The sequence below is a fragment of the Malurus melanocephalus genome, unplaced genomic scaffold (genome assembly GCF_030028575.1).
Source record: "Malurus melanocephalus ecotype Western Australia unplaced genomic scaffold, MMel_1.1 scaffold_630, whole genome shotgun sequence".
Taxonomy (NCBI): Eukaryota; Metazoa; Chordata; class Aves; order Passeriformes; family Maluridae; genus Malurus; species Malurus melanocephalus.
In genome coordinates, this window is record NW_026623862.1 from 226,489 (window position 1) to 250,709 (window position 24,221).

A 24,221-nucleotide genomic window follows, 5' to 3' on the forward strand; every position below is an offset into this window, starting at 1 on the left:
CAGAGAAATGAAACTTCCCAGTCAGCCAACTGTTAAACCTTCATGTCTTGATCAGCTTCTGTTTTGGGTTAAGTTCTTTGCTGTTTCTACAGGGCACAGTGAAATTCTCCCTCTTTTCATCCCAATGCCTTGTGTGCTGTCGTGCTRTCACACAGCTGCCACATCCCACCCCATGCCAGGCTGTGGCAGAGGAGAGAGGAACAGTTCCACTCTACATGTATCTATCGTTGCAAAGTGGGTTAGGGTTTCTGTCATTAAGCCAATTAAAAGTATGCACTGTTGAGTTATTTTTGTTTGTGTTGTTAATGTCATATGTGGAGAAAGGTACTTGGAGAGCACAGAAACTCTTCTTCAGCATTTATTTGTGAACAAGCTCTAAAATCCTTTGGGAAAATCTCACAGCAAACCTCAGTGAATAATATGATTTGGTTTACATACCTTGTGTACATGGGGTAATTCCTGCCACCCCTATCAATTTGACTTGACTGGAGATGATGTCTGAGAGGGACATGCTTCACAAAAAAACCTTTGTAATCCTTGCAAAAAAAAAAGGAAACTCTAAGAGTCAGATGAGGAAAATCCCCAGAACTCTCAAATATCTCCCCCGCAGAGTCAAGGTGATTTCATAGTCACGCAGTTTTAATAATGGGACTTCCTCAGGGACAAAGTATTAAACATTTAGAGAAAGCATTTSAAAAGAAACTGTATCATCAACCTGATTTCTAATCTTTTCACTTTCAGCTACTTAGAAGTACTACAAAGTTACTTCTAAATGATGCCAGAGTGATGATGMTTGGCATTTTGCAGGGGGCAGGGCTGAAGGGGAGACACACTCATCTTCTCTCTCATTAGTATTTCCTACAGATAAAGTTCAGGTTTTAATTTTTATCGACTGAATTTCTTAATTTATCCATCCACTGGGTTGTTTTTAATATCAAAGAACAGTGGCTTTGATGAAGCTCTRCATGAAAACCAAAAGAACTAACAAAACAAGCCTCAAAACACCGTTTCACTTTCCCCTGATGTTGCACTAGGTAGTYCATCAGAAACTCAGCCTTCTCAAAAACATATGAAAATGGAGGAGACAGGAAGAGAAAGCAAAAGCAAACCACGGAAGTYCTTTTCTGCTGCAGCTGCCTGAAGGCTCCAGGACCATTGCCACACACACTCCCTGTGCACTTAGAAGGAAGATTATTCTGTAAGGCTGACTGCAGTGAAGTATAGGATAGTATAAATTCAGGTTACCTTTTGATGTTGTAAGAAAAAAAAAAAAAATCTCCAGAAAAATCATTACAAGAGTCTTTAAAAATTCTCACATCAGGAAATTGCCCATAAAAGAGCATCAGGAACTCCCCATCCGTCCCCCAAAAAACAGATCTGAAGCACAGYGTCACATTACTGCCAACCCAAGACTGAGATGCAAGATCACTACTTGTTAGGGGTTGACAAGTCTGAGATAAATATTACTCCTAGATGCACATAATTTTTTCCCATTGACCTCACATGTGACATGAAATAGACCAAATATCCACATATTCCTTTAATTTATTTTTTAATTTGATGAAAAAAATAAAAGTATTCACCCAACCAGTCTTAGCAGAAAAACCCTATGCCTTACTTAAAAAAAGCAAAATAAACAAAAATACTTTTTGCCTATTCCATCCAAAGGGAAAGCTAGCAACTCTGAAACAATTACAAAATAAAGCAGGGTCTGCATCTATCTTTACAGATTCCATGTCCCTGTACATTATATATGAATATACTTTCCCTTCAGGTTGCTCTGGAAAATACTGCCACCATCAAGGAAACTTAACAGAGCAAAGGGACAAAAAACACAAAAACCCCAACTAACGAATCACAAAACATTGTTGAAAGGCAGAAACAAGTTAAAGAATAAACTCTGAAAGAAGATCGTTCTCTGCRATGTCTCATTTATCGTAACTTTCTAAGTCAAAGCTCATAGAAAATATTTTCAGAACTCACATGTTGATCTGTTTATCCCCCTTGGCTATTTTGCTTAAAATAACATTCATTATCCACAAGGAGAAAAAGCCAACAKCCCCGCCACTTGTGAGAGAAGGCAGGAGGAGCGGAGCAGACCCTGCCAGGCGCACGGAGCCCGTGCCCGGCTATTGCGGGCACAGCTCCGCTYAATTCAGGCCGGGCTTGGAAAAGCCACGCTCCGTGCTTGGCACAGCGTCCTGGCTCCTCTGCACGGCCCTGCCAGAGCCCGGCACAGCAGGAGGAAGCGAGCTCGGGCCAGCAGATGTTACTAACACTTACGCCTGTCACGAACAGAAAGGACAAGAAAAGTCTTGAAGAGGCAGCGACTTGTTTTCTTTGTCAGGAGTTGGGAGATGGGGCTCGGGGAGGGGAGGGAGCAGGACGGCACCTCTCGGGATTGCTGCTCATTCAAAGCCGTCTTTGTCGGCATGCCATTGCTTGGCAATTATTGCTACCAGAAAGGAAAATAAAATCGGTATTATAATTAAAGCCACTCAGCCATTTCAAATCAACACATTACTGTAGCAATGAGAAAAATGAGTTTTTTAGTGGTAGAAACAAACATTTCAGTTGCAAGAATTTATTTTTTTTTTTGTGTTGGGGTGTGTTTATTTTGTTGTCTTTTTTTTTCACCCTATTTTATTTCAGGTGAAAAAAACTATCTATCTATTTTATTTCAGGTGAAAAAAAAATCCACAGGGCATTTGCACAGAAAAAACTGGGGGGGCTTCAATGGAGGGCACCAGTACCATGGAGCTAAACAGAGAGGGCTGTGTGTTTAACCTGACTGTCCAAATAGCACACAAAKCTCTCTTCTGCTTAGGGTAGATCCATAAAAGTCCAATTTCTCCAGCTCATCAGTCTATCCCACCCTCTGCTCTGCTTTTCTTGATTTCTTCCTCTCCACTGGGCTTTCATGGCATTGCCAACAAGAAATCTGTAAGTTTCCTGTCCTTGGCACAACCCTTAATATGACCAACAGCGAGAACCTTTCCATTCTAAGGAAATGACTATGGGGAACTTTGGGATCCCCGTGGGTGGGACTGATCTCCTGGTCAATGAGATATGAGCAAGGGAGGATGCAAAGGCATCACATGCTCMATAGGACTCCCTGCCCACCAGGGAGAAATAATTAAAGAGAAAAACAAAGAAGGAAGAAGCAAGCCATTCTCTAAGCTATGAATCAGGATCACCGTGCCTYCCTCCTTTTTGGTCTTGCTGGTCTCTTCAGTTGGAAACCCACATTTTATACTGGTAAGACATGAGCACTTGGCCAAGGCAGGAAACYATGCCTGGAAAATGTTCTTGGGGTTTTTGGGTTTAGATAAAGTCAATGTGAGTTGCAGARTTATTCTGCTCCTTCACTTCATAGGAGTGTCTTAAACAAGAAAACCCCAAATSCCCAAAATCCACTGAGGACTGCCTTGTGCCTCATTACACCCATTGATGTGTGTGCTGCAGCAGACACAGAACAGGTCTGGGAGCAGCTCTTGAAAGGCTCCCGTGGCAAAGGCTGCTAAAAATCCTCCCTCCCTCAGTCTTGTCCAGAGCTGTTTGTGCATTGCATCCCACATTGTGATCAAGCACAAGGAAAGGCCATCCTTACAATTCTTTACTATTCAGAAAAGTTGTAACATTTCAGGAGGATAGAAGGGKTGAGAGCAGGAACATGCAGCATTTCCAACTACTCAGAAGCARTTAAATAAGAACTTCAGCTTTACTATTTTTTCTTTTGGTTTTTAGCTCTTCATGCCACACAGAAATCTTGAAAATATCAACCTGCAAGGACCCAAAATCGAAGCACAAAAGGATGCCTTCAGCATCATTTCTTTAGAAGCCTTGCAATATTACTTTGAAGGGGCTGACCACAAGATGTTTCTGAATCTTTGAGGAAGGATAAYTCTTTCCAAGATGCAATGCCATTCCAAAATTACACCTTGATAGCAAACCAGTCATTTTGGGAGCCTTTTTACAGCATTCCTCCATAAACGCTAAAGCAAATTCAAAATCTTTTCCAACGGATTAAAATTCTGTATTKTTGGATACCTGGCCACACTAAAGCCAAATGTAACATCTCTCCATACAAAGTGAATCACAACCTCAGCAGCCATCCAGCAGACTTTGATACATGCAGAGACAAGCAGGGCTGAGTATCCAAAAAGCCATTCTGCAGGTTTCCAGCAAGARGAAACATGCTACAACACGTCTCTGACTGGTGGGTTAGGTCAAGGCTAGYGTGAGCAGTTCTGGCTAACTCCTACCACTGGCAGCAAATGCAAATGTTACCCACTCAGAGGCAGAGAAAAGTGCACAGGCCTTTCCCATCACCTCATCTCCCTATTTAGGGCAGCAGCAGGCTGGTTAAACAAGATGAGAGACAGTCAGGAAGGCAAGAAAAAACAACAAACAACATAAAGGACCTTTCCTACTGCACGTCCCCTCCCAGTCACAACAGATCTTCAGGGAGGCTGCAGCTGAGACATTAACCACCCTGGTGAGCTGCTGGGATGATTTTTGGAAGGGGAAGTTCTGCTGGGGGTTGTGACAAGTACTCAGTACTTCTGAAGCAACCTAGGATGAGACCCCTGCTCAGCTACAGCCACTTGTAAGAGTTTTGCAGAGCTACAAGTCCKAATTTCCCCTCTTCAGGTACAAGTCCAGAAAAGGAGGCAGGTGGCAGGGAAGGCACTGTCTCAGAGCTGCCACCAGACACAGAGAAGGAAAGAGGTAATGGGCAGACCTAAGGCAACTTGTTCCAAACTTTGTACACAGGTCACACTGCCCAGCCTGTGTCACACCTGCCTGGGAAGGACAGYTGAAGAGCTCTGCTCTTTTCTTACACACTGGCAAGTTCACATTTGCACAGGGCCAGGCTTGTGATACTGGAGTCGCTTGTGGGCCCTGAAGTGTAAGAASTCTGAGAGTTTTGCTCCAGCCAACTCCTTTTGAACAAATTCCTTACCTGTGCTGTCAACTCTTCTGCTACTGCAAGCTTTCTGACAGCTTGGCTTTTGGTCTCTTCTAAAATTGTCCTGAGCTTTTCTCATAAATCAAGCACAGCCAGGCCCTGCCACATGCCAGCCCCTCTGGGGAGCAGGATGTCAAGCAGCCACACGAGTCTCCAAGGGCAGTCAGACTCACAGAAAGCCAGGACTTCCCTGGCTTTTCAAGACCTGCTGCTCACCCTCCCCTTATGCAAGATCAGCAATTCCAGCTGTATCATCATCAGAGGTACAGATCTATCCCATACCTGCTTTTGATGCCTATGACTTAATCAAAAAATATGGGCTCAGTCCGGTCCTCACTTTGTGAAAAAATTTCTGAACTTTTGAGACTGGTGCATCTCCATCAGATTTGTTCAAAAGGCTCAAAAACTACTACTAGGACAGACACAGCCCTAGAAAGAGTTCAATTTTTCTTTCCCTCTTGCATTCTTGTCCCTCCCTACTAAGACAGATTTTATGATTAACCTAGTCTGAATGTACCCTAAAAGCAGATGTAAAAATGTGTACATTAGAAAATGTTAATATTGGCAGATATTCACATTCCTTTCCAGGATTTCACAAAACTCTTAAATCCCTGGTGACAGGACCTAAATGGAGTATGAACTTTTTGCTATCTTTGCAGCCATACAAGAAACAAAGCAGAAGTTGATGCGCTATTATTTATATCTTTGAATACTTGCTTGGAAGTGCCTTTGATTCAAGAACAGCCCATCAAATAGTTATTCTGGTAGGTTTATCAACTTCTTTAACATTCTGATTTTCTGTCACACAACACAATGATTTTCATGTTTGTTTTTCCTGTTACCAGAGCAAACCATTCATTTTTAACTGTTGATTTTGGCATAGGAGGACTCTAAGTTCATAATGGAAATGTGTTTTCAGCAGTAGTACCGAACAATAGAAAAGTCTCTTTCAACTGTCGGGTTAYGAGGAGAACCAGCTGTAATTAAATTTAAGTCATAGTGGCTCTGTTTCAGAAATTCAAGTCTTCACTAACTTGGCAGACAAGGAGTTCATAGCATTTCAAGAAAATACTACTTGAAGTAGTTTCAAGTAGAATAGCTACTTTTCTGAAGACCTTGTCTGAATCCAGTACCACAAAATAGTCCCTTTATTCTAGCTTAACTTGATAATGATGAAAAATCAAGTATCTTTCAATAAACCTTTTCTGGGTGTTGTGATCTSCCTAAATAACTTATATCCTACTAATAGCAATGGAATATACTGAAACCAGTAAAAACCTTAGCATTGCCAGGCTCAGGTTCTTTGGACTACATCTACAACTGAACAAAGCAAACATCAGGAATTGAAATTGCAATGGAAGTGCTTAATTCAACACATTAACAAAGTCAAATTTCATCATCTGCTTGATTGACTGTTCTACAGCACTTTAATTGTTCTCCAACTTCCAACAGGGCACGAATGTGAATTCTACAGAGCAGCCAGGATTTCAGAACCTGRAGAGTACAACTGCAGCTGATGATCTGGGAATCAAAATATCCTTTGGTGTAAGACTTAAAAATCACCTCTGCACCCCGTATGAAGTTATCAGGAATTGCTCTATTATTTCTGTCATTAACCAGCCATTCCTCTCCCCACCTTTGCACCAATTCCTCTCAAGTGCAGCCAGAGATTATCAAACCCAGCGATAGCCTTTCAACAGCTCGGCCAGTTGAAAAATCTCTCAAGTTCTGCTGCTATCACCGCTGTGTGAGCTGACGTCAGGCTGTTGTTTACTGGAGATGGGATGGTGCCAATTTCCACTGAGCTGAAGACAGCCATGTCCAGCCCCTTTTTGGCTGTGCACAAGCAAGAATTCCTTGTGTGTGCTTGCGTGCAGGCGAAGAGTGTGCACGCGTGTCTGCTTGTGGACACACACAAATGTGGGGGAAAAGCCACTGGCTTTTATTTTCCACGGGGATATGAGAAATAAAAACAACATTGGAAAAAAAATGAATGCAGCACTTCTCCGAGAAATTGAAAAGAGGGAGAGGGAAACACTGCCAGTTTTCTTGTAAGAACTATCACAGTATGGACGAAAACATAATGAAAAGCTTAGGATACTCCTAAAATCCCTGCAAAGAGGTTTACACAGTCAAATAATGTTTAAAAAACCCTAATGCCTGTCAATCCATAAAAGGATTGAGGTGAAAATTTGAACACTTGACAGAAGAAACAGCTAAGTTTTACAAGATTATATAAGTTTTTTTTGAGTAACTGCATTGCCTTCCTCTTCTAAGACTATGCAAGCCCTGGATCAATGTAAAATACAATTAATTAATTGAATTTTCTGTATCAAAATATTCTAAACCATTAATAGTCCACAGGAAAAAAAAAATCCAACCATGTGTGCCTTTTTTGTAACAATTGTTCATTTATGTTAGTCTCTGTAAAAGGACACATTACATAATGGCATCAAATCCTGTTTTCAGCAYGGTTTTTCTATGGTACAAATATAATTACTTCAATGGCTGTAAGGTTCCATTTCAAGTTTTAAGTATTACACTGTAATTTCTGCCTGGGAAAACACTCCAGCATATTTGAATTTGAGGAATACAAAAARCAATTATTGGCACCTCAGGTGAAGTTTCCAGTATTTGCATCCAAGCGTGGACTGCCACTGTCATCTGAGTGAAAGAATTAACAGTACTGAAGATTTTTGGTTCCACTTAATGGCTTCTTCCCCCCAGCACCTAAACACAACTCCTCTGCCTTCTTACTTCCCATGAATGTAGTACAAAAGGATCTTCATCTATACAGCAACTCACCCTCCTGATGGTTTTAACTCTATCTTGTCCCATCTTCCCATGAAACTTTTCTTGCAAGTTTAAATAGTTTTTCAAAAGTTTCTATTGAAGGTTTTACAGACCATTAATAGTGCTCTGTAGGTTAACCACAAACAATATAAATAATTGTTTTCCYCTTCGTTTAGGGAAGTACAGAGTTTGAGATCCCCCTCTCAATATCAGAGGCACAGTACACACAGAAAATATGCAAAACTGGRGAAACTTAATTTGAACTACCAGAAACAGTGAACTTTACCCTATAAATGTTCTATATTTTACTTATATTTATCAAGCTACCTATAAAAAAACAAGCTGAGAATCAGCATGTCCATTCCAAACCCCAAGACAGCTAAAACATAAAAGAAAACAAAATACTTAACCCTTAACATAAAAAAGTATGAAGAAGGTGCAATGACTACAAGTATGCAAGTCAGTCAAGACCCTGCAGACAGCCTTCACAAGAACACCTCTCATCACAGCTGGCCCCCTCTATCAAACAAAAAAATACATGCTGTCTTTCTAGTTGTGACAAATTTTGAGCGTCAGTGACAATTTTCAATATAAAAGTTTGGGAACTTTACTCTGAAATGACACACAGCACCTCCTTACATGTTACTGACTGCTTCCTCTCAATTATTTCTCCTCAAACATACCAGACAGGATATCACCACCTAAAACAAAACTGAGAACTGGCATTTTGAAGTCTAGACACAATTTCCTCTTTTGGAAGCCTCCTCATCTCTGTACCTTCCCCATGTAACCACACTCTCAAGGTGGCCTCATCTAGACCTTCTGTATACGGACAACAGTTCAAAATAGCATTTGTTTCTTTCCACCAGAACCATATGTTAAAAACTCGGTTCAAAACTACATTTTTGAATTGTCAACCCTCACTTTTAACACAGTCACCTTTTGCTTCATGTCTCAGGGAAAAAAGGAATGCAGCACGGATCATATACTCTGTTGGGATGCCAGGACTCCTATCAGTATTTCACACAACTTCCTTAATCCACTATTCCTTGACATGCCTCTTGTATTCTTGAAAAACTACTCAGTTTCTTCGGTGGTGATCTTGGTATTATGTTCTGCAGCATCTTTTTGAACTCCTGTGTGCATGCCATGCTTTGGAATTTGTTCTGATGACAGGCTTTCAGAAGGTAGGATTGCATGTATTATCTACACATACATGTATTATCTATGCATGATAATATTCCTTGGGTTGGCCACCTACATTTTACACTGCACTCTGTATGTATTGCAAATAGGTTTAGCCTCTGTCTCCATTCAAATTGCAATTTGACCTTTGTTTAGCTGAGCTCTTCAGCAATTTTACTGCTTTTTCATTAGGGAATAATTTTCACTTGCCTTCCACATGCACAGTGCTCTTTGGAAACAAACAACCCAGCTCTATTTCTCACTGTGACTGATGTTCAGTTTTGTCTGTCTGTTATCAATGATGGGAAGTTTTTTGGTCTGGAGAACTATTTCAGAGGTGTGTGCAGCAYTGCTTTCAAAAAGGGAGCTGAACARTTGTGATTCYATYCTCATGATACAGCAGAAACTTTGGGGGGACTGCAGCTCCCTTTCCCTCTCYCAGGTTATACACAGCAAAACGTGGATTCAAAAGGTCTGAAAAAATCAATTTGAATTCAATGAACAGCCATTAAGATTCTTGTTTCCCTGAAACTAGAAAACAGTTTTCCAATCACTCTTTAACCTAAAGGACTTAAGACAATCCAAAATACTTGGGTTTAGGATTACCCAAAATCTTAATTTTTCATGTAAGCAAAAGAAATTTTTCATCTTTCAGGTCACACCAATCCACTTTTTTGATTCAGGCACAAGATCAAAAGCAACACAGTYAATCACAGCTCTAATCACTTCTATTGCTACTCCCCAACTTGCTAACTAGTCAAAAATAAAATTCCCATGAATGGTTTTTACACTGCTACATAAGGCTAGAGAAAATGGTCTCTGTTGATCTCTCGTTCTCTCTAAAGAAGCAGGGATACCCCTTTCCTGGATAGTATTCTTCACATAGTATTCAAACAACTTTCTGAGAGTTTGTAATGTGTCCATTTCTCCCACCGCAGCCTACAGTAAATCTTGAGGTTTGGAATTCACAGGTTTCATTTTATTTTGTCTGGCAAAGTGCAGTTGAGAACAGCTTCTAGCAATATCAAAGGCAAAAAGGAAACACTTTTGGTAGGCAAGCATTCCAGCTGTAKCCACTGATACACAGGCAGCATACAAAAGCATGGAGTGATGGGTGAGCATACAGAACATCCAAATTCCTACTACTTTCCCATGCAGAGCCATATAAAAATTGATGGTGAAATGAGCCTGAGTAGAAAGCAGCACTCAGATCTGAGCTACAGACCTCTGAATTCAATCAGGAGATCCCATGGAAGGTTAAGGTTTACTTTAATACTAATAAAATATCTTTCCAGAAACAGAAGGCATCAGGGAAAGCCCACTGGCTGCATTCTCCAGCCTGACCACAGCCTTGGCATCATTGCAGGTCAAGAAAGCTTTTTTTTTTTTTTTTTTGGTCACAGCAACAAAAGCCAGAAAATTAYTTCYACTGCCAACTATTCTTTCCACAAGCATCAAAACACCAAAGGGACTCTGTGAACTTGTTGACTGCTTAGCAGAAGCTCRTCTGGACTTCCTGGAACAGAGAGGACACGGAGGGGCTTTGTAACTTCAGTGGTTCTTGGTGAAGTCAGAAACACACGTCATGAGCATGCTGCAGTGGAGTTACACAATCAAATTAAATGCTGTACTGAGTAGGCAGTCTCCTTCTCCTTGCAACTCCCCCTCTCACACACACAGTGGAAAACCTACTTCAACTTGTCCCAGAGATCCCTCAGTAACCCAAGTTTGGGTTCCCTGTTAAAAAGGAAAGGCTTCCTCATGGCACTCCCTTCTTCAGGGACAAGAGGCTCAAGGTCATCACAGGCCTGAAGGCCTCAGGCCAGAAAAATGTCACAACTCGTCTTCCCAGAGGCCAGCCTGCTCTGTGCAGTGTGGTTGTGCTGGAAGGAGGCACAGACAGAGCAGCGTGCCCAGCACAGACGTGACACTGTCCCCATGCACAGCTTCTGCTGCCTGTGCCTGTGCCTGYAAAGGTGCCAGGGCTGGACACAGTTAAATTCCCCAGGGATTTTCAAGCCACAGCTGCTATACCATTTGTACAGTGRAGAAAGCAGGTAGAGAGATGCAGAAGGAGCTGGCAAAGGACTGGAAGTTTTTCCTTGCTGTCATTTTCTAGGCAGTGGCAGATTATCTTGCCACAGAGTCTCAGGTGTCCTGAACAAAAGCTATGAAGCCAGTCCCCATTTTGGTGATAGAAAAGGAACTGGCTTTCTGGGGAGAGCCAGAGACTAGCCAAGCCAGTTCCAGACTGTCATTTTTCCTACTGGCTCATTCTGCTCAAATCACAAGCTAGAAAAACTGGAAAGGTTAGCAGCCCAAATTAATGGGAACATCCAGTGAACTGGTTTGTTTACATATTGGTTTAACTGGAATAGGGAGCACAATCCCAGCTTTGGGCTTAACCTTTACAGACATTCCCTCAACTTACCTCTCTTTACCAGAAAAAGCCATATGCAGGCCTGAATTATTCCTGTCTGTCCCCAAAACATCACAGTCTCTTCAAGCTTCATGCTTGCATGGCACCGATGGCCACAACTCTTATTATTGGATGGCAACATTCATATCCTACCAGCTCATTCTTCCAACTCCATGTAATTAGGGAAAAAAAAAATCAGGAACACAACAGGAAGTTGTCTTATTTCTCACACTACTCTTCAAGAGTTATTGTTGCCACATCTTATCTGCAGCATTGTATTTKCCCACCAAACTGATTTTTTTCTTATCGTAGAAAAAAAAGAAGTTATTCAGAGTCCTACAACTGGTAGGAAATAACCAATTTAAGACTAATGATGAAAAAATCCCCAAGCATATATTTATAGTTAATTTCTACCATGGAGCAGACTTCACCAGATGCTCAATTGCATTTCATCCTTAAGAGCAAACAAGGGCTCCTGCAGATGAGACCTYTCCAGCAGAGCTGCAGATGGGCAGATTGTGGTGTCCTGCTAACTATCCCCGAGACCACAGCGATACAATGATTCTATTTGCTAAAAGCAATAACTTAAAGTAAGCACCACAAAGGGAAGAAAAGTGACATGGATCTTGCATATCATTTCTCTTAAATTTTTTCTACTTAAAATTCTTTATAAACTGCAGGGTGGAACCACATTGTGCAGACAGGGAAATTCAAGCATTGTGGCTTTCCTACAAAAGGCAGTGAAAGAGTGATTGCCTCATACCCCTGTACACACCAAGGACTGGCCATCCTCACTGTATTCCATATTATCAGCAATCCCAAAAAAGCAGCTGCTCCTGTGTTCACATTAGAAACCTGAATGAGAACATAAATGAGTCAAACTGCCTTGCACACTTTAAAACTACAGCATGACATAACTGCAAGTTATTGCCATTAAAAGTTTAGGAATAAAATAWGTCCCCACCTGCCAAATACAGCTCCACGGTCCTCTGCTGAGTTTTAATGACAATTGCTGCATCTTGGAAAGCTGTTCAATAATAAGGTAGCACATTTGCCCTCCAGGACCAGAAATCAGGTACTGTCACTTATCTACACAAAAGGCATACATAGGAAAATATCCCATGTGTCTCATGCAGCAATCAAAATCTTGGACACCCTCTGCACACATAAATTTGCTCTCATTACAAAACACTTCAATTGGTCAGCATGCTAACAATCKCCACTCAAGATTTCTGGCTTTTCCAATTAAGCTTAGAGACAAAAAGTCTTTTTTTCTTTTAATGACATTGCCATTTATCGCAAAGCGATGATGAGTTCTTATCTCATTGTGGTGCCCYGTGGTAACTCATTATTCACTGAAYTTCACTTTTTGATGTATGATGATCAGCAACATACACTTAAACAGTTCTATTTAAACTGGCCCTATAGTTGAAACAAATCATTCCAAGAACAGCACTGCATTACACTCAGAAGTGCTCAAAAGCTTAGGATAYGATATTCTTCAGTATTCACAGAGCTTAGTATCTTCAAATAGAAATTACTCAAGCTGATGTATCTCTCATTAAGTCAAAGTTCTTCCAAACGAGAAGAGGATGATTGATAGTCAGAGATTACCAGGGCTAACATAGGGAGAGATCACATTCTGTGGCCACCAGCAAGCCTGAGAGGGCTCAGTTCCCCACAGCTCAGCATGCTCAGAAGGCTGCAAAGCAACCTCAGAATCCCTGCCTGAGAACCCAAAATTCTCCCTCATTCAGCATCGGATCTATCTGGTGCTGATGGGTAGCAGAGCATTGACTAATCCTTCTAAGCCATGGCTGCAAAGCAGGCTTTCAAATTTCATGTAAGATGGAAGAAACAAAAGAATGCACAACAAACTCCTCACAGCCAGAAAACAACACATACTAGCACAGATCCTGGCCTCTCCCCCTCCCCTCCAGAAGGTAAAGTGAGATGTCAGGAATAAGTAGCACTTTCCAGGAATAAGCAGCACTGCCTGGATCAGCTTCTTTGCTCTGCCTAATATTGAAGGGATTGGCTTGAGAATTCAAATTGGTTAAAGGTGGGAAGTTTAGTTTGGTTGTTTAGAAATACTCTGGAAAGTGAAATACAGTCACTGGCCTGGCCTGTTCACTAGTAGTTTCCTCCCTCAGATGTTTCTGGCACACTGGYATTTCAGGAGAGGAGGAGCCAGATTCACATGTCCTAAATTGCACCTAAAGTCACTGTATCTTTTATTTGCTTCCATCTGACTCCTGGCCTTCAAGCACAGAGCCTTGGGCACAATTTATGTCATGAGAGCCCGGTCTTCAGCCTCTCAACAAGTGGAAATAGCCACAGCTGACTCGGGCTGGAAAATACTGAACGCTTTACAGGACAAAACACACCTGCTGAGCGCATTCACACACACATGGCACAGCAGTTCTGCTGCCTCAGRGGTCCCCAGACTGTAAACTCTGACCCATGACACAGAGAAAAGCAGAGCTGAATTTATACACARTGAGCATGTTCCAACCAGACACTGCAGGTGAAGTGTGCAATGTGAGCATCCTCCACCTGCTGCCTGAGCTCTGCAGGATCCAGAAGCCAGTTTTCAAAGCAAGAGACTTTGAAACACCCCTCATCCCTGTTACCACCGTACTGCATACTGTAGCCAARGTACTGAAATATTTCCCAAAAGTATAGGGAGTGTTATTTCCTTTCCGTGGCTGTTATGTATCATAATCAGATAATATCTCAGGCACAGGTAAGAAAGATTGTAGAGTTAACATACCCAATCTTTTTCACATGCAAGCACGTACCCTGAAATAAGCCAAAAATGCTAATTGTGTTYATTGCACTATAGTATAAACAGCAATTACGAAGCTAAAGAAAGTAACAAAGCATCCCTGCCTGGAGGGTCTTCTCGGGCTATCATGTATCAGAAAGAAAAAAAAAAAATGAACACAGAAGCCTGAGACATAGTAGAAGAAAAGCTCTCCCCAGATACAAAGTGCAACACTGTGCCCTAATACACAAGAGTGTGTCACTCTCTTCTAGGACAACGTTTCACRTCCCAGATGCAGAGCACCCCCAAGAACAAGGTGTATACAGAGCATTCAGCTTCAGTGGAACATGAGGGTTTCACAGTGCTTGCCTGCATTCACAACAGCTCCAAAGGAAAAGGGCGCAGCTGTTCTCACCTCAGAACAGGAGCTCTGCTGCAGAGAGCTTACAGACCCACCAGCTACCTCCCTCTCCCCAAACCCAAAGCACACCAGGGAACAGGGCATCTGGAACTCCTGAAGTCAGCATGTCACTGTGTAGAGTCAGCTCATAAGAGATGCTAAGAATAGGGCTGCATCTTAAACTCGCCCTCTGCAAAGAAGCAGAAAGGGGGGTTCTCCATCCACACACTAAGACACGAACCTGTCCTTCAAAAACCTGGTGTTTCATATACATGGCATTAAGCAGCCTGTATTCTCCGTGCAGCAGAACAGGGCTTAGCACTCTCCAATAAGGCAGACTGATGATTTCTTCCCTGCCGTTCCCACTATGATCCAAATCACCTGAGGTCTTGCAGGAGCAGTGCCCTAAACCTCCAGACTATCCTGTGTGAGATGGAGAGRTGACTGTCAGCTCCTGCAGCAGGAATGAGCCTGTGTTGCAAAACAGACACTGGTTAAAAAGCAGAGCAGCAATGGGGAGCAGAGAGGGAGGAAAAACCACTGGTCCCAGCTCTGAGAACAACTGGTCCAAAACACAAGCTCATAACTGCACCAAAGACCCTAAGGGCAGACAGTGAAACCTGGACTCTCCTCGACCTCTTCTCCAACCAYCCTTCAAAAGAAGGAAGCAACAAAGACATGTCCATTCTCACGGGCACATGCATTTGGTGAGTTGCAAGAGTGCCCCAAGGAGCTTCAGCAGAAGAACATCCAGTTTCTACACTTAGGTTTGAACTACATACAGAGCTGGCCACTGCTGCAAGACCAGGACATTCCCAGTTGTGGCCAGCAAAAGAGTAAGGTAACAATAGAGTTGTTAAAGCAGAGCAGTGAGATTAAGAGGCCCTTCTTTCTACTGCCTGTTGTGACACCACATTAAACACTGCTCTACAAAAAAAAAAAAAGCACAATAAAACCCTTTCTTGATATCATAGGAACACTTAGGACTAAGTTAATTGACTCAGGGMCTTGGCCTTCTTGCAAATCGAGTGAAAGAATACATACAAGACAGTTTACATGAACAACAGATGACATTTTTAAAAATAATTTGTAAAATTTTTTCCTTGTGCACTCAAAAACGAAGTTTTTCCTTGTTCTGTGCAGAGCATACAAGGTCAAAACCAAAACAAAGTCTTGTTCCACACTTGATGCTACACTGGCAGTGCCAAATGCCTTGCTGCTCATCTTCCCACACCTGGGGATGTTCCACGAGTACCCCACTGTTCTCATCCACTCCATGTCATGCTTAAATAAAGGAGAACATTTTATCAGTGCTATTCCTTCTTCCCAGTTTTTGGGCTGCTGAGGAGGTCCCACAGACAGAAGCAAACAACATGCAACTGCTCCGTTTGCATGTCCCAAGGACTGGCTCTGCACRCTGGTGCCTGAAGAACAAGCACATTGCAAAAGCATTAAGTTTCCAGTGGCAAGATGGATGGGAAAAGTGCCAGSCACTTGCTATAACCCTTTTGTCATGCCAATTGCTGGCTGCTATGAGGATGTACTTTAGATACCTCCTCAGAAAAGAGCTCTGCATCTCATCCTTCCAGATGGAGGAGGAATGATTCATACACACATAAGCAGGCTAGAATGATGGCTGAAGAGAAAACATTTTCTTTATGTTTTCTGTTTCACATTACAGGCATGCTCAGGGCCTTAATCACAGCAAAGAAATTGAATTGAAGAAGATGACTCTTYGTGCCCCAAAGAATGCTTGTGCAAAACCCCGATGCTACTCCTCACCAGCCATGTCAAGCCTCATATTGCATGCACACACCTCACGTGCCTCATTCCCCTGCTTTCCCATTTCCACAGCATTTCTCTGCACAGAACAGGACAGAATAACTCCAGTTACAAAGCCACCACATCACACAATGACAAATAYGGGGGAAAGGATCCAAGAGAGGGATCAGGAGCTGGGAGCTCTGACCACAGACTGACTTGCAATAGAGAAACAAAGCAAAAGGATCTGTTTTTTTTCTTTCCAGACACACCAAGTGCTTGTTTCTTTCCTGGAGGCCACTGCAGTTATCCTCCTCCCTACCTTACCTGCACAGCACCTCTCCCACACACTTGCACTCCTCTCAAGGGCCCTCCATTCTGTGAATCTTGTTCTGCTTCTCAGTACTAACTYGTAAATTCCCATCCATTTACTTTCTTCTGGCCTCTCTGATTTGTGAAGTCCTTGGAGCAGAAATTACCTGTAAGTATCTGGAAAGTACCTGAAATATCCCGAGTCCTACYGCAAATAAATAAACAAACAGCAGTGCACAATATGGATATGAAGCCAAGCATATAACAGTCATCTCTGACATCAGAAATTAGGAATGTAGCTTCTTCCARCAGACAGTGGCAGTAAATCCACACTTTGGGGTACATCCACAAACCAGGAAAACCTTCAGATTTGCTTTCTCTGCTGCTCACCTCCCTCTTTTCCCCCATCACATTATCCATTTCTGGAATCCATGCTTCACTTTTTATTATAAATTATTCTAATCAGGTTTGTGGCATGGCAGAAATCCAGCACAATCTTCAGAAAYATACATGCACCCTGGCTATATGGGTTCTTTATTTCATAGGTGCCTTTCAAAGAGCCTGGTGCAGAGTCTGGGAGGATTTGGCAATCTTTTTCAGCAGCATCCCTGTGGTGGTGACCATTTCCTAAAGGGTGCTTCTCCTACACTACTTCCTTTCTTTGTAAAAATCTCTCATTAAAGCAAGGAAAAAGTGTTCAAGGAGGAATTTTTTTCTCTGCTGTTTTTCAGGCTGAAGTACTGTGACTTAGGGGTGATAAAGGGGCTAGAGAGAATATCTGATGTCCAGTGCAGACCTCCTTTTTTACCCCAACTTCTTGTGAATGGGAAGATGTAAGATGGGCTGGGTAATTGCTTCAGCTCCTTCAGCATCAGGGTTCAAGTGGGAAAGAAAAGCAAAAGRAAAAGAAAAAATAAAACAAAAAACACAGAAAAGCCCAAGCGATTATAAGGATTCTTAACTTTTCTTGAGTAAGGAGCACAGGCTACTTTAGCAGCTCTTGAAAAAATCCTTCCACAGTTTGATCCCTCATGCTGTAAAAGTTCCAGAAGGAATCTGGACCTGTGGTYTTCCCATAAAACTAGTAAGGAGGTTCTGAACCCCACACTGGGGAGAGGCAATAAAAAAAACCCCACAACAACGAGCAATTTTAAACACAGAACACTACCATCTTGTTCAATAGCATGTTAAAAACTCATCTGCAAGTCTGCCTTGGCCAATGAGAGACTTCAATCAGGAAGACACAGTAATATTCTCTAGCATGCAATTAGTCACTGCTGTAAGCACTTTAACTCTGGATTTCTTGGATTATATTGTTGTTTGTAACAACTATTACTGTTGCTTTGTTACTTATGACAGCTGTCCAAGCACCACAATCAAATTATGCTACCAGGACATTTGGGCAAGGGATTACCACAGCAAAAGAAATAGATTGTCACAGCTTTTATTCTGAACAAGGGAAAGAACAAGATGAGGTATCATTCTGAACATGGCAGGAGTGATAGTAGAAAACTGTACCTGAGATTTACTTTTTTTACCCCCTCTCTCTTTTGGATTTTTCAAGGTAGGCAYGCTACAAAAATCTGCCAATCTGAAAAGACAGAAACTGCCTTTTCTAGAATATGCACTGAAATGCCTGAAAACAGAATAAAWTAAGAATATTCCAAATCAAAGGACAGTTAAAACAGCCTCCTTGGATTGGCTGAATGCCTGTTCCTGGGCATTTTCCCACCACACATCTGCCACTACTTCTTTCACTTGATATCAGGCAACAACCATCACTACTACCAGGCCTAAAGACCTCAGCTCTGTTTAGAAAGTTAYRATYAGATTTGTTCCCTCTCTCAGGAAGRAGGACCACTCACCTTCCTTCAGCTGAGTAGGTTCAGCAAAGAAGTGATRTATTCCTTTAAAAATGTTTAATAGTTTAAAGGCTCTCTTAAAAAAGCTGCATCTTTACCTATCTCATTTTACACCTTAGTTCTCACATTGCATCTCAAAACAAATATTAGCTTTTTTAACTTTATAGATCTTGTTAGATTTTTTAAAAGAATATTTCGGTACCTTTAACATATACAAACACACTTGTTTGGTGCATGATACTCAAGAGACCCTGATCCTGACCTCAATTTCTTCGGCCATGCCACACCTCAACATGGACCTTGAGATTCTATAGGCAAGCAGCAACACTGGTAGTTGATTAAGACTAGAAGGAAYAAAAATGAATGGGACAAAAATATCTGTAAAGAAGCAGAGGGAATCAAAACTACAACAAAAAAGGAATTCAGTAGGATAGAAAGAAGGAAAGCAGATGATGAAAAGATACTTAGATGRAAGGAAGGAAACAAAAYAAGAGAAAAAGRCATCCACAGGAATATCTGACTTCATCTGACAGATGGAAAACAGGGTGAGGGGTTTTTTTTTCAATAACAATATTGAAATTGGGTAATCCAACAAACAGTATTTTATTCTGCCCCACAGAAAATATAYGAATATAGACTTACACTTTTTAAGAAAAAGAATCCAAGCTCTCAGTGCACTTGTTCTCACAACCAATCCTYTAACCACATTACTAATAGTTTATGGCAAGACCATAGAGTGACTACAATTCTTTCTCTGTCTAGAACCTGCTTTTTCAGAGTCACTACAGTAATTTTGCAGTTGTGAGGGACTTTACCCTCGTTATTTCCAGCGATTCCTCCCTATTTCAAATGGAAGGAGTAAAGGGGTTTTGTTCTGGTTCAGCCATGATCTCTTCATCCTTTTTTCTTTTTTCCCCCCTGCATTTCTTTGCTTTTTAACTGTGCTTAACTGGACACTCAGGGCCAGTGCCAGATATGAAGTACTGTGGATCACTACAGCTATGGGTAAATATTTTAGAGAATCAGGAATTTAATTGRGTATCACATTACTCCAACATCCCTGCCCTTCCTGTCACTTCACCTGCTTGTAATCATTAGAAAGCAGAGTTTCATTTCTAAGCTGTAGTTGAGCACTAAAAGCACCATGCTGGCCTTCCCTGGATCTACTTAATTAGAGATTAGCAGAAACAAAGCATAGGGAGACTATAAACATAATTTTGCCCGTTTATCAGCAAACAGGTTTGGGTTACCAAAGAGATAAGAGTAAGGCTGCTATTTTATCTGTGCAGCCAGACTGGTGAGTTTGCTGGGACCATGCTTCCATCAGAATTCCCTCTGAAATGGCGACGTGAACCACAGCATTAATTTTCCAAGTTGCCAACCTTTGGTGCTGTCTGCATCATAAACCCAGCATTCTGAACTGTTTCTCTTCATACAAGAACATGCTCCACGAGCCTCATGATATCTGAGCTCAGTCACATAAGCTGCTCACATGCCCCAAAACAGACGCTGCTAGCTGCAGCGTCCCTGAAGAAGCCGCAGTGTTGGACCTTCCTAGTTCCAGAAAGTCCACCAAATTAGCATCCACCACAAAGGCAGAGAGTGGTTCCGGGTTCCCCAAAATCCTGAGTGTATCTTAGCATGAATAAATTATTTCATCAAGAGTCATAGCATACAGCTACATTCAAATAAAATCATTTGATCATAAACTTAAGTTTAATTTCCATCAGGAAGGAGAGGAGAAAAAGTGAAGCTCTTGGATCAGAAGACAGCCGTTCCCATTTACAGTTCCTCCCAATTAAAATGTTTTATATAGATCATCAGAACCTAATGCATCGTACACGTTCCACAGTGTGCAACATAAGGCTGTCGGTCTGTCATGTCTCTGTAAGTGCTCAGTGTGATGAATGATCTGGGTACTTGTCTTTCTGCTATAAAAGCAGGAGAAGCTTTCAGACAAAGAAATAAAGGCCAACGCATATTACAGATCTTACAGTGCTTAATATCATTCCTCCTGACTCACAGCTCTGAAAACAGTTAAGGTCACTATTTCTCTTTTATTTTGAYTGTGGATTTCAGTGCATCACATAAGAACCCTCCAAACACTTGGGAGAATTTAATTTGAAGCAGAAACAGGAATGTCAGGAACATAGAGCATTTGGGTGACAACAATGCCACACCAGCATGTAGTGAGAAAAATAAGTGACCTTCCCTCTTTCCTCTGCTGAAAAACAGAAACACATGAAGCCACTTGCAGGCCAGGAYGTTAGTGTGATTTCTGGAAGACAATCTAATAAATAARGATTTAAAAGAGTTTWAAAAAAGCAAAACAAAACAAACCTGACTACTGATTGCCTGAACTGAAAAACCTGCCTTTTCAAATCAACTAATGGTTTGGCAAGCCTACATGAAAGGCAGACAAACAAATATCATCTTTTCTTTTTAACATGGAATCTGCAAAAAGAAAAAGAAATCAGCATTTTATTGATTTCCATAATGCCATCTCTACAGCTTAACAAACTCACTCAGCTGCTAATGCTAATTCACTGGTGCTGTGGAGCCTTCCCATATAATTAYACACCCTCCACTTCGCTGAGCCCCAGGGCGCTGTTTCTAACTTTCCAGAGGACCACTGCACCAAAAGTAGAAACAAAAAAATCTCTCTTTCATTACCCAAAGCAAACTGCAAACCAAATTTTGCTTATTTAAATGGGAAGTTAGAGAGCCTTGATTTTTAAGACAGGGAATAATCTGCCAGTCTGCATATATTTTCAGATCTGATATCATGACAACCAATTCCCATTTAAACTCTCCCCAACTCTATTTCTTTTTCTTCTTAAGAGTACATAAGAATACAACATATAAATATTGCAACAATTACAACTTCTAGTGAGAGAAGTCCRAAGACCTTCTCAGCTCAGAAGTGTTTCAAGAGGGCGATTCAGAATCAGACATGGAGACTCTTGTGGATGTCACTGCAATTAACATTGTGAAAAAATATAAAATTTTACCATTGGTACAGGGATGTATATTTCAAAGGTATTTTTATTATGTTTTTCTTTAAAAAAAAACTCAACCCTGGAACACCTTCTAAATCAAACTTAAGGAAGGCATCTTCTCCAAGTCTAAAATAAAAAAAATTCCTAAATAATTTGTGAAGTAAACTCTGCCATTTTTCTCCATTTCTCAAACAAATTCAGCAGTTCATAACCAAGCAGACAGCTCCAATATATTTTAGCGAGAGTTTTGTTCAATTAGAGACTGCAGAATTTGGCCCAATTAATCTAGCAYTGTCTATCTGGAAAGAATGTAATGGAACTCTGCAGTGTAAACACCCTTCCCAAATGCCTGTACTTTGAATCCCCTTCCCTGCTCCCTCTGTTCATCCTGCCTTGATATTTCAGATCCAGTCATACTCTATTCACCACATCCATCAAGGTTCAATGTGCCATTTGAACTAATATAACTTGATTTTGCTATGGTTTCCCATAGATAGATAAACCAATTCCAAGTTAATATATCTCCTCTGAGAATGGTGAAATGCGTGGATTTTTGTTCAACAAACAAGTTGACARTATCAATACAGAGTTGGAGAGCCTCTAAAAACAATCTAGTTTGCATAATTAATGTTAATTACAATAACATCTCAATCAGTGACACAAAGGCTTAGCAATGAACACAGTCATACAAGGAAGTGAAAACATGAAACAAACATGAAGGGATCCTGTCTTGTTCTGAAAGAGTATCAAGCAAACTTTGAAGAGATTTTTAAGTAAGTATAGAAAGGCAGAAGACAATTCTGCTTTGTTAGACGYATTTTCTTCACAGGCTGCTTACCATAGAGCTTTTTTTTTCTGAGATTGTAGTAAGACAGTGGATCTGAGCTATGGACACAGAAGATAATATTATCTTTTTACAACATCGCACCCAAGTYATTATCAACTTTTTCAAAGAAAACCAACCGAGGGCCTGATCCTTCTGCCAGTGATTTCAATAGCAAACATTTAAACAATGCGGTGTGAATGTTTGGGGGGGAGGGTGCSGTTCTAAAGACAGAGGGGAATTAGAGAAACAACTCTAACTTGAACACCACATATAGGTATGGAGTCCCACAGGAACAGARGAATTTCAGGAGAAGATAATTCTTTTCAACCATCTTTTTCCTACTTTCCTTAGCAACAAGGCAAAGCTAAACACACCAAAAACTTACCTGCCCGTTTCACCTGGCAGCACAGAAGTCTCAAACGGGGGAGGGTTTTGGTACRGTCACTTAACAAAGCAGATTTACATTTAATCCTCAGAAGTTTTCTTCATTGCCCAAGGAAAAACAGTTATCCAACACATTCTCATTTCAAGGAAAGGGAATAAAAGAGTTATAAAAAAAATAAGCGCCACTCTACCTCACCCAGATTGGCACTGTAGCACACAAGGAGTCACACAAGCATCACAGGGAGCACTTGCGCAGTAAAGGACTACTCAGAGTGAGTAAGGGCGGTGTAATTGGGTCTGGTGAGGGAAGGAATCACAGCTCAGTCACGTCATTACTACAGGGGCCTTTCTGAAAACATGAGTTTCTTGATTACTCTTCACACTAATGCAAATCCACTCTGTTAAYGAAGTTACACTGGTGCTAAACTCCAGAAAAAAACAGGCCCACCTCACATTTATTCAACAGACCACAGATGAAGGACCCGTTCCCATAAAGACAAAATTTAGGAAGTTTTCAGATTCTGTTGGGCAAGTTACTCTTYGGGAAAAGGACTGATTTTCTATTTGATGTCAATCCCACAATTGATTTATTTTTACTTGCTTCCCTCTCTTTATAGATGAAAGTAAGACAAGATTTAGTAAAGATTTCATTTCATCTAGAAATTCACTTATCTTCTGTGTGCACTTGAGTACTCACTGAGTAAAGCCATACTTTATTAGGACTTATTTACAAGAGTGCTTGCCWTTAGAAAGAGAAACTTCATGTGGAGAATTCCCAGAATGATGCTGGCCTTTCCTCTCAACAGAAGTTCTGCAGATTTATTTTTCAGATGCCTGAGAAAGATGATTTTGGAGCTCGTGAGGTTTGGTAACCCTTCAATTCAGCAATCAGTTTCCATGTGATATAAATTACAAAGATCGAGCAATTAATATTAATAAATAAACCCAGCAGAGCACTGAGGCTTTGGACTCCCTGTGCATGGAAACGCTGCTGTATTTGCTGGGGTTTTCCATGCCTCTGTTTTATTTTAGCTGTTCTGTACGTACAGCACACAGGAACATACACCACATTCGCGTTTCTAAAAATACATTAAGGAGAGGGGAGGAAAAAAGAAAAAATCAATAGCAGTGAAACAGACACATAACCATTTCACATCAAGCACCAAGACACACCAAAACTCCCCGCTGCGGACCACGGCTTCCCCCTTCCAAACACGCATGTTCCTGCCACGGCGGGTGAAGCCCAGGTAATAGCGAAACATCCAGGAATGACAGGGTGGGGAGGAGGATGGAGCATCTAGAAATACAAAAGGAGGGTTYCCCCGCTTTTCCAGGACGGACAGTGGCCAGAGCCTGGCATGGAGAGGGTTGYTCGACACGGGCGGCTTTCGGGATACCCTCACGTTACCCATCACCACAGCCTCAACCAGGGCGGGGAAAAAACCCAGAATAAAACCAAAATTACAATCACCGGCAGCACGACACGCATTTAGAAGTTGGCAACGACGCCGCGGGGTTGTATCTATTTTTTTTTTTTTTTT

At 41.4% G+C, this 24,221-nt stretch overlaps 1 protein-coding gene across 5 annotated transcripts in view; it reads right to left on the reverse strand.

The window, feature by feature from the left end:
• SERTAD2 (SERTA domain containing 2) overlaps positions 1-24,221 on the reverse strand; it is a 76,606-nt gene that overhangs the window by 51,867 nt on the left and 518 nt on the right. For 2 of the 5 annotated variants that reach the window (XM_057383403.1, XM_057383401.1), the window contains exon 1: positions 22,682-22,853. The exons of the other annotated variants lie outside the window; for them this stretch is intronic. The gene's annotated coding sequence lies outside the window, so the exon portion shown is untranslated. Of the gene's footprint in view, positions 1-22,681; positions 22,854-24,221 lie in introns of those variants that run through there. 5 annotated transcript variants of the gene reach the window in all.